The sequence below is a fragment of the Contarinia nasturtii genome, unplaced genomic scaffold (assembly GCF_009176525.2).
Source record: "Contarinia nasturtii isolate CC-2019 unplaced genomic scaffold, AAFC_CNas_1.1 Cnas_scaffold_695, whole genome shotgun sequence".
NCBI lineage: Eukaryota > Metazoa > Arthropoda > Insecta > Diptera > Cecidomyiidae > Contarinia > Contarinia nasturtii.
This window is the reverse complement of record NW_022198046.1, coordinates 771,610-783,933: the sequence shown is the minus strand read 5'-3', so window position 1 is coordinate 783,933 and position 12,324 is coordinate 771,610.

Sequence of the window (12,324 nt, the reverse complement as noted above, 5' to 3'; positions counted from 1 at the left end):
AATAAAACGCACAGAGAAGTTAAATAAAAAATTCATCAGATTTACAGGAGAGATATTGTACGGCATTCACAACTCGAGATTCATCGACAATTCGATTGACGGCAATGATTGGAGTGAGCTTCGTGAATTATTAACTAGTTTCAATATTTTCATAAAACGGGTCAACAGAACGAATTAAATCCTTTTTTTCTTCTTTTTTTGTTCAATCCAATTAAAAATCCCAGGATATGGCTCGGAATAGTCAATATTACGACTGAAAAAAAACTAAACGTACAATTTGTTTTTTTTTTTTTTTTTTTTTAACGCATGCGTTACATTTGTAATATAAAAGCGAGAAAAAAATTAATTGATTGAAAAGAGTTATTTTGATCTAGGAAAAACTATTGAGTCAATTGATTTGAACGAAAAAAAAAAACATTTTGTTGACGATCGAGTATATTGCATCTTGTGCGCATAAAATGCAAAATTTCCAACTTATATGCACCAAAACAAACGTTCAATTAAGTTCATTTAATTGCTACCAATTAATTCATTGCAAAACATGCAACTTTTATTTTACTCATCAATTTTATTCTCTTTATGTAACAAGAACTGAGTGTCGAGAACGAAAATTGAAAGAGAGTTCAATCGAAAAGTTAATCGGCAAATGACTTCTTGTCTTTTTTCTTTTAATGGAAAGAAAACTTTTTCGTTTTTTTCTTCGATCAAATTGAAAGGCCAACAATTAATGGCATTTAATGGAGAATAAAATAACCTGTGGTCGCTCATACATTTTAAAAAGAATTCGAAATAACCCAATGGAATATCAACGTTACAAAAGGGCAAACAGTTCAAAAATAGAAAATGCTAACATGCAATTCTCAATGGCATAAGTAAAGATTTTTTCGTACGAATAGATTTTCTGCTGTTGGTTATTTTATATGTCTTGATTTCTTTCGGTGAGCATTGAAACGATACTGAAATGATATATCAGAAATCCCAACAGAATTGAAAAGAATCGAACGTTGCATGCGACCAAAAGGAGAACCAATGGAATGACTTCCAGTATCGAAGTTTAGTCAGCAATACAGTTTAATGGTAAACGCGCACACACAATATGAATATCACTGTACGCTGCAGCGGGAACGGTGTTCAGCGCTTAATACTGTACATATACAATATATGCATTTAGCTATTTTGATGAAATGAGGGGAATGAAATACATAGCAAAACGGAGAATCGATGAGAATTGAATTACATAGAGTGTGTGTGTGGATTGTAAGCGCTACGTATTCGCGACTTAGCCAAAGTATATTTATTGAGTTTCATGTGAATATGTTACACACGGAAATCTTCCCATTTGAATTCTAATAAGGGTCGCTGTTCCTATTTACTTGCCAAAATAAATTTCGGTATTCAGCATTGTGTTTTACATTGGGTTTTTATACGGCCATACACGAAGCGATATTTTGATATTTTTGGGGTGTTGATATTTTTGGGCATTGGTAAACACATAAAAGGCATACAAACACAAATTCAATATAGAACCAAGCGGAATGATACCAAATAGAATAGCGCTGAACGTGCGTTGTGTACAGCGAAATAGAGAAAACCAGGAAGAGAACGAAACGACAAAATTGAATATGGGTTTTATTTTTGGCTGTTGAACTGAGCGTCGACTTCGTTTTCTTACATGCGTTGTAAGAGTTTTTGGACGACGATTCGGGTGTGCGTATTGGTGTGTATAAGGTGGTGTGCGTTACGATGCTTTTATCCCTAGAATATTTGATTTTTTGTTCATCCTTATTATTCGATTACAACTAAAATGCTCGGATTCGGTTGCCAAGGAGGTGTGTTCTAGTTCCAGAGGGTTTAATGTAGCAGTACATGTTCTTGCGATGCTTTAGTTTTGGGATGGTTTGCGGACAAAAAAATTCACTTTGAAAGGAAATTTATGTTTGGATAAATAAAGGGAAGATACAAAATAGGAATTGAATTTTCGAAAATATTTAATTGTATTCAATGTAGTGCAAAGCTGATAGATAATTTTTTTTCCTCTTGTTCCACAGTTGATACGATTACATTTCAAGCGACTGGTATTTTTGCGTAAAAAATGCTCTTTTTGTGGAAACACGCCCACAATGAGCGCACGAAAATTCTTAACCGAAAAAAAGGCGTGGGCGTTAAATTTTGTTTTCCAATAAAATGTTGCAAACAAACAAACACACTTGTTCATTTTTGTTTTGATCTGTAGATAATTGCTTCTATCATAAAAATGCAACACATTTTTTCCCGAAATTCAATACTTGAATCGAAGACCCTTGAAATGAATCAGTTCGTGACGAACTCGAAGAAAAAAAAACTAAAATAAGAAACCGAGAAAAAAAACTCGCATCAAAAACACATGATGCAATAGACGTTGTGCATTGACATCGATTAGGAGACATGATGGAACATAAATTCATACATTCAATGATGTGGCGATGTACAGTCTATGGTTAATTTCAATTTAGTTATGTTTTTTTTTTCATCGCTATCGATCAGTTGCATAACACCACATTTACATAATGATTATTATTGAAGCATTTATTGCGTACTTAGGCGCTTACCATAGTTGCTGCAGCAGCAATCGACAACATTCGCTTGTTGTCCAGTTTTCTGAAAATTTTGCTGGCTTGAGCGTGCGCGTACACATGCGAAACCACGAAGAACGTATAAACCATAGAAATATTCATACAGAAAAGTGTGTTGCAGCTACTGACAAAAAAGCACCAGGCAACATTAAATGGATTTTGTATTAGTCGTTGTGGATGATCGTACGATCATCGTTTGCTGCGCAAAAAAACGACAACAACAAAAACCAGGCACACACAAACACAAAAATAAAGTGCTGAGCGCAGCGAAAATACGGATGAAAAGTAAAATTCAAATGAAAACAAAATGCATGGAGTTCATACGCTGAACTTCAATTTCGTATTAAATCAACGGACTTACGTTGGGCGAGATGCGAAAAAGAGCAAGTGCTGTAGTAAAGCAGCAGTTGATTGGGCTAAATACAAACCAGTTTCTTTAGATGCCCTAACAAAAGATATATGCATGCAAACTAGAAAATGAACACTAAGCAACTTCATCAATGTTTTACACGCGGGACACAACAGCACACAAAATCAGGTATTATGTCTTTTTTTCTGTCGATAGTTGCAATTCATTTTTACAGAAAATCGGTTAGGTGCGAGAAAGCAAAAAAAAGAGACCTGATCTAGCGTACAATCGACGATACAATGCAAGAGCAAATGTTGTATTTTCGTTGTGCATTTGCGCTGCAAATGTATAGAATTTACATTACAATCACAGTGCCATATCGACTTGTGCACGCCGTGCAAAAATCATTTGCAAGAAATAGGCACGTATGCAAGATCTATATTTTCACAACAAATGCTGGTTATTGCATTCAAACCATGTGACTGAAGAGCGGAAATATACGTACTTACACTGTGTGTATCCACTTTGGGACACGTTAGAAACAGGCGCGAAAATATATAATAATGATAAAAAAAATAAACAAGTTAAAATGCAATCGACACAAAGCGACGCAAAAATGGATTGGAAGCTGAAGTGCTGAGCCGAATCGGTTTTGATTCTAATTCGTAAAACACACGTAAACAATCAATTTTATCTTTTGACACAAACTGCAGGCATGGATTCTCTATATTTATCGCTAGAACCTTATAAATTTCTATTTTTATTGATGAAGGACTGGAACATAAAATGCAAAGTAGAAAAAAAAATATTGTGAAACAATTCATTTAAAGTTATTCATTAATTGTCCGCAAATGCGAAGAAAACAGAATTGCATTGCAAAGAAAATAAAACAAATGCTTCTTCGCTGAAAATGTCCATAAAGTTCTATCGCATTAGAGCAATAAATAGTAAACATATGAATTATATATTTTTCCCATAGTGTATAAATCGCGATACGTTTTTTTTACTTTTTTTTTTTTAAACACGTGAAATGAACGGCAGAGTCACATTTGCATTCAACAATTTGCCGGCTTATATGGGATCGCAAAACGTGAACTTTATTTTTAGAAGAGCAAAAATGAGCAAAAAAAAAAAACAAATTAAATGGAGTTGATTGTCATTTTGTGTTTACTTCGCTTTGATTACATTATATTTGTTTGTTTCAATCAGCGTTTTGTAACACGTTTATATATATGCACAAATCGACGCAATTCCATTTACATTTTCCACATTTATTGCAAGCGAATATCATGTTTATCGCCTGGGCATTTGCGCGATCGAGCGCACATCAAACAGTATATGATTTCCTTTGTTTCCTGCATTTGTCGTGCACTTTGATTCGTCGAGTTCCAACACAGGCCGAATGCAATTAGGACTATGGAAATGATCTGCGCAATTAAATTCAAATAGAGTCAATCGCTGGTCGGTGTACACCGATTTTATGATTGCACAAACAATGTCACATTTTTTTTTATTTGTAATTGGTTGGCTTACCACTTTTATGCACAAACACACATTTCGCAATTACGGAAGTGAGTGAAATCTTCAAAATCGAGAATTCAGCTGGCGTTGATTTGAGAAAATGCTTATTAAATTCATATAACACATGAATAATAATTATTACATTTGAGTCGTATTGAATAACAGCCTCTGGTAAAGGTGCAAAAAATATATACAACTGTGCTCCGAAACACATCATATCGGATTGGTTTTGATTCGTGACAGTCATGGTGCATTTTGATATGTATTCAACAGTCAATTAGAAAAGCCACGAAAGTTGATCGATATCATAACGCTTGAAATTAGCACTGTTTATTGAGCCAGCGATTATTATCAACGCAAATCGGCCACACCGTTCCATATAAAATAAATATTTGATTTGTTCGCAATGTACCATGCACTAGTTCTGCATGATTTTTTCCTGTCAGTGAATATTCATATATATCGTCAATTGTACGAAGAGAAAGATTGACGCGGTAACACTCACCACACATTTATTGCTTCAGGTTTTAGACTATTCATCACGCTTTATATTGTATATATGATAAAGAGTGAATTACGAACTATGTGTAAATCTCTCTTTCGCTTCCAGTCAACTCGTAAATAAAATCGCGCACATTGTAACTCTCTGCAGGCATTTCTTCGCGAATAGAGTTAGAAGGAGGGCGGGGAAGCTTGTGTACATTGCTGTTTTACATGCGACAGCCACCGATCAAATGGCACTATGTCCAGCAGCTCACGAATAATATGCTTCATTAAGTGTTATCGCTACACATTACTAATTGTAATGACATTTGATGATTTACAAGCAAACGCGTCTGCTCATCGAATTATATTTGCATAAATTCTTTGCGCACTACAATGTGGAATCTCACATTCAATGTATCGATGACAGTTTATTACATTCTAATTAATCTTTTGCGCTTATTTTTTAGTATGGTTTAAAGGCACAAATGGCAACCGCAATGGTAATGAAAAGTAAACTGTAATTTTGTAATTTTTTCTTGAAAATTTGCCAATTATTTAAAACAACAGTAGATGACGGTTGTTGAGTGAGTACTGGAGAATGTATGCATTTGACGGAATTATATTCGTTTTCGCGACATATTTTCTATTATACATTCTCCTTACAAAAAATATAGAAAAATGTCATTAGTTTTTGTAAGTAAAAAAATTCTTGGAAACTTTTCTTTTGTGACTTGAAGGCAATCGTGTACAAAAACTCTATTAAATTTGTATCTTAAAATGATTGCCGCCGATGCACGTACGTGTTTTATTTTGTTTATTTGTATAACGCATCGATCGCTCTGTTACTCATTGATTGATAAACTGACAAAAGGTACACTCACTTTTTTTATCTATTTGAACCGTGTTAGTGTGGACGTTTATCATTATCTTTATTGTTATTATTTTGTAATTTCAAACACCAATTTCCAACACTCAAGCATTTGATACTTCACCTGTCCACATGTCCTTCTTTTTGCATTTTTTTTTTCGTTCAAGAACACTAAACATATTCATGTTTCAACCTGATTCTTCTAAGTAACTGCAAGATTTGAACAAAATCTGAGAAATCGGCAGTGTTCAAAGGAGAACAATGCCGTAATAAATAGAAAATTGTCGGAATTTGCAAAGAAATAGAAACTCCGTGGGAACTTTGGGATTCCGAAACTAAATGATCAACATTTAGAGAAAATGAGGAAATAGAGAAATTTGGTATATTTTGAATAGTTCAAAGGAGCGCTATGTTTGAATGAGACTGAGTGTGATATGCTTTGAACGTTCCCGATATAATCATGACGTAAAATAAGTATTTCGTTAAGAAAAAAGGATGTAACAATCATGATTTTCAAAAATAACGATATAAGCAGTGCTAACTAATACGAGCAATTATTGTATATTTCTCAAAACGTATTTTAAATGAATCATTGAATGTGCTAATGTAATATTTTTCAAATTTCTTTTGACATTTATTCCATTTATTACAGTCACAAGTAATAATCAAACACTGCACTGCATGCATGCACTTTGCTGCCTTTGATGAACTCATCAATAGCACATCATATTTTAATGTCTTATGATAGTCTTCTTTAAATATGATTCACTGAATTCAATTTCCTCTGTCGAATGGTATCATTTCGAACTATAAAAATTCAGTCATTAGTTTTAAACTAGGAAATGATAACTCATTTCTCTTATTACCCAAATCATTACTTTATGCGGTCAAATCAAAAGAAACCCAAAATGAGAGATTCGAATAAAACAATGATTCATAATAATTAGACCAAGATCGGTATTAATGTGCCATTGTATTTTGAATGCTTCTAATTTCAATTTTCGAAAAAATTTCGTTACATTTGTCAGGCATTAAAAGTAATTTTCAGATGATCATTAATGAGTCGTGAAGTAAGTAATTTAGCTATCCTGTCATTTCAATGATATAAATGTGTGATGTGGAAATTAGATGAAACAAAAAGAGAATCAACAACAACATCTGATGTTCATAAATTCTTTAATTTTATTCATTTTCTGTTCGTAATGAGAGTTGCAACAAGATGATCAACAAAAAACCAATCTATGAATTTGATGCGAGCACGAGTACGGGTCCGATTGGATGTTAAAACAATTTAAATATAAATGAAAAAAGTGCAACAACATGCTTTTACAACTGACAAATTACACCTGCACGCAAAGTCACCATAAAATCATGCAACGGAATTGAGATGAATTGAAAATGATCGTTACTTTTTATTGGTATTACGAATAGAAAACTTCATTAGACAATTGCCTGTAATTGCGCATTATCGATTCAAAATTCATAAAATCCAAAGGAATAATTTGTTGCGAATAAAATACGATGGAAATCCACATCATGCCACTCGTTTCATTGGAGAATAAAAAAAAATGAACGTGTAAATGGAAGGAGCACAGGCTGTATACCTCCTATACGTAAACGTAGTGGAATCGCTAAATTAGAATTAATTAAATGGTACAAAGAATAGTGATTTGAGCTTCTTTAAAGCCATCGTTTCAATCAGAGTGCATTGACGTCGCGATCGGTGAGAGAAAATGGACGAACAAGAATAAGGAGAAGGAAACAAGGAAGATAGCTTTAGTGGTTTAATCGATCGTTGAACTGTGTAAATTGTATACTTACACCTTGTGTCAATAACAAGAGAAAGAGAGAGAAAAAAAACCCCTTCGGACATATTTTCTGGCAAACATTCATCGCCGGTAGGAGAGATTGAAAATGGCAATCGAATCGTGTAATGGAAAAACAGTGTCTCAACAACAACAACAGCGGCAGCAGCAGCAGCAGCAACAGTGTTGTCAACAAACATTGAGTGTGTACGTCTTGAATCCAAACGAAGTAAACATAAACAGTGCACGTCGTTTTGAAAGAACTTGTTCTGAACACACATTGAAATAAAGCGTTACACTATCGTGCACAGAGAGAAAAATACACTGCAATTACAATGAAAACACGCACAACTATCCAAGCCCACAAATCACAATTTATATCAATATAATAACGATTGTAAACAAACACCAGCGGTTGCAGCAACGGAGTTATAGTGATCACAACGATGACCATGATGTACTTAGTAAGGGGATTTGTCTTTTTTTTATTGTTCGACCTAAGCACCTTTTTTCATTTCATTCGTTTTGTAATATCACCTATTCGAAATCTATAGGATCTCGTATCAGAAGCATTGCATTCAATACAATAATTATACGTTTTATGCGATTATTTTGTGAGCAGCCCTTCTCTCTTTCTATTGACCGTCCATGTAATTTACCATTTGCAATGCAACTGATTGAAGTTTTAGACCAAAGACAAATAATAACGTTTCATCGACATAAAAAACAATCATTTTACCGTTCATTTTCTTCAGATGGTAACATGCAAACTGTGGTTTTGCAATTATTGCTCCTTTACCTAGCGGATTTTAATTACCCTGCCTAACGGGTTTGAAGGAGAACAGGAGCGAATGAGAGAGAGAGAAAAATTGAGAGAACGAGAGATGGCAATTTAAACAGAAGCATCAATTTACACATTCATGAAATTATAGTTCAAAACTTGATGTGAACAATAAATATGAAGGGCTATGCATGCAAAGTTTTCTATCTCGATTTCGTCATACACACGGTATTACACACCTCACAGTCCAAGAAAAAAAAACGAAATACGGTGACACATATAACTCCGTTCGTTAAATATAGTTCTTCTCAGTTCACATGACTAATGTATGCAAATGATGCATGGGGTCATTAGCCCATCGAAGGACACATATCAGTCGCTAATGGCGACTCATGTATTAACAAATTTTATGTCCACATCAATACCGTTTGGGATAAATTGAACACACAGCTGTATCATATTTCATCACATTGTGTCATTTTCTCGATGTATTATTTCCAAAAAAAATTACCAATCACTTTTGCATCATGAGTAATAATCGCAACCGTTATTCATCGATATACATTGCGATCACATTTTGAATAAATTTCAAAAGTCATTGATTTTTCTCTCGCACTCGTTCTCTCTACTTTGAAACGCGATACGGGGTTAATGAGTGCATTTGAATGCCCATGAAAAAAAAAGAAAGACACACACACACATATGAAAATATAACATGTTAAAATTAATAAATAATCTGTATTGACACAAGATGCCCATAATTTTTAATTACTCACCAAAGAACTATTTTACATTCCAAATGTACGTGTACAATGCGCACAACTCTTGCGAATTTTATGTCAATTTACGATTATGGCAACAAAATGTTTCTTTTTTTATGATTTTTCACTCTGTGATCTTCATGTGTCGTTCGTTTCGTTATTCGTCGTTTCACACTCTCGTAAGTTTCAACGTTGTCACATTAATACATGTGTTACTATGCGAATATATGTCTTTTTACGTTTTATATTTGTCGACGGATTGCCCATATCCAAGAAAAGAAAAAAAAGTAAATACGGACCCGTTGCTAAAATTTATTTAAAAAAAGAACTTCTGATTTTGCATGCAAAAAAAAAAACTATTATGGATCATGGTTCATAAGTGATTGTTGCGGTTTATATTCCGTTTGTTTGTCATTATATGTTGTTGTGCGCACACGCGCACAATGTTCGATACACTGTGTTCCTCAATTTCATTGCTTGATGGTCGTTTTCTATTCCCTTAATAAACTCTGGCAAATTGTACACTCGAGCTGTTTGCAATTTCTGTTTTCTATAGTATATGTTCATTAGAGTAGAGCAGAAACAACGCAAACAAGCAAATGGCACAACAGCGTTGCCATTCGTTCATCGACTCATACTCATAATATACGGAATAAGAAAAAAAAGATGATCATACATTTTGTATGTTTACAACATTGATATCACAAAATTAACTATACGAATGTCAGTTACAATTTACATGTTTCTCTCTGTTTATTCAGAGAGTGAAATAAAAAAGAAGCAGATATGCGATTCATTGTCGACACCGCATGCACTTCACTTGCTCGCTTGCTTCGCATGGGTTCAAGATGAAACTACACACTACTAATACCGTACGGTCGTGGTTGCTTTATTGTAAACGCGTATGCAAGCGGGGAGAGAGGGCGAGAGAGAGAGAGAGACAAAGACAAAAAGAACGACCAAAATAAAGGCGATGGTGTGCAAACACAAATTGGCAAACAGAGAAGAAACGATCATCAAAACACACGTACAATTACATAAATACATCGCATGAGTTCGATTCACTCTTGCGCGCGCTAACTGCTTGGTCATACTAACACAAAGGCATACTCGCAGATTATTATCTCAATAGCGCGAGAGATGGTTTTTTATGGATACTCTTTTTTTTTCGACTTGTACTTATCGAGTGACAAAAATCCAACGAGCTAAATAAATGATGCAATGCTCGCTCGGTAAAACTGTGTTGTTTTATTTTAAATAAACACAAAGAAAGTGTTGAACTGTTTTCACATTGGAGCTTGCACCGTGTCACTTATACTTGTTTCACTCATTGTTTTTGATTTTATGTTTTTGTTTATCATTTTGTTCATCGTTGTTTTTTGTTTATACAATAGACCATTTATTATTTGAATTTTACTATATTTCTATCTCTGATTCCTGCATTTGTTTTGATTTGTATAATTCCATATGCATATACGCTATTTTCACTTCGTCGATGCTGTTTTAAAGTGAACTGGAATAAAGCACTTGAATGCAGCTCAGAGAAAATTGATACTTCTGCCTAACAGATCATTTAAATTTATTCGCTCATTAATTGTTATGCATTTATTGCATACATTTTCATCAACAGAGTGATAAACAACACTGAATGACCATTATATTTATTTTGTTTAATTTAGCTAAATCGACTAAATCTTTTCCAAAATATTAACATTATGTTTTTCTCCGAAAAAATCGCATTTGATAATGAAAAGTAAACGATCGATCATTTCATTTGTTTGTTCAACTAACAGTGCAATGCGTTGAAAAAAAAATAACATACACGCCGTTAAAAATGCAGTTAAATTGTTGAGAAGCACAGGCTTCAGGATATGACAAATTATGGTTTGAGTAACTTCTGTAAATTGGCAGTCATTCGTCATTTTTATTCCAAATAAAGTGACAATCCGTTTCGAGTGATAAATATCGTCAATTTGAAAACATTCACATATGCAAATTGACTACTTATAAATGGACTAAATGCGTATGAAAATATTACGCATTTTTTTATGGTTTTGTCAAGAGGACTAACGAATCCAGAACCATTTTTGCCGGCGGATATATACTCGATGCAAATTTCGATATTGTTCATTTTAATGTTGTTATTATTGAATATTATTGCGTGCGGCACATGTGTACATATGCAAAAAATGGAATAAAAAATAGCAAATTAAAAAAAATGTACGTGCTTAACTTACACATATGCAAATTGGGGTAGATTTATTCGTGCCCTATATGCGAGAAAAAAAAAACAGACGGAAAATCCGTTGTTCGGATGTTATTTCTGGATTTAAGTGGATTTACCTCAAAGGAAATGAATGCAAACAAAGTTTTTTTTTTATAAATCGAAAACAAATTTGAAAATTGTCGTTGAATCTTGACTTTGTCAAATGGAAAGAAAATTGAACGAGAATAACGACAATAATATTTTCAGTCATAGGAAATTACACAATATCCATTTGATTTATATCAAATATGTATTTATAAGTAGAAATTTGCTGTACAATCCAAGTACACTAGAGGCAAAATAGTCGAGCGATGAAAAGCGATAAATTTATTTGGCTCTTTATTGTTGACGCATTTTGGCTTCTGTTTGTTGTTATATATTTCCATTTGGCAACGAGCTCTGTCTTCTATCTCGAGCTGTCTTCGCATTATCGCTCGCTCTCTGTGTGACATTGTTAAATTACATGCAAATACATCATCTAACAAAATATCGTCTTTTTTCTGGTTGCGTTATGACTACTTTTTATTGTCGCAATTTTTCTGTCTCTGTCCCTCTCTCTCTGTCTCACTTTACAAATTCACTGTATAGTGTTTGTTTTGGTGCCAATTTTGTAGCTGTGTATCACCACAGTACTGACTTATTTACATATTCATTTTTCTATATTCATATGTCATATATGATTTTAACTATGGCTTATTTTTCAATTTCGATGCCGCCTTTCTTTCAGCCTATTTCAAATCCATACGTCATGCATATTTGTTTATTTACATAATAAATTTAAACACATATATGTTTGCTGCATGCAGCGCGAGTGTGTTTCAATTATTCGGGAGAGAAAAAAAAACTGAAAATTTGAATATCATTGCCGCGGTGCC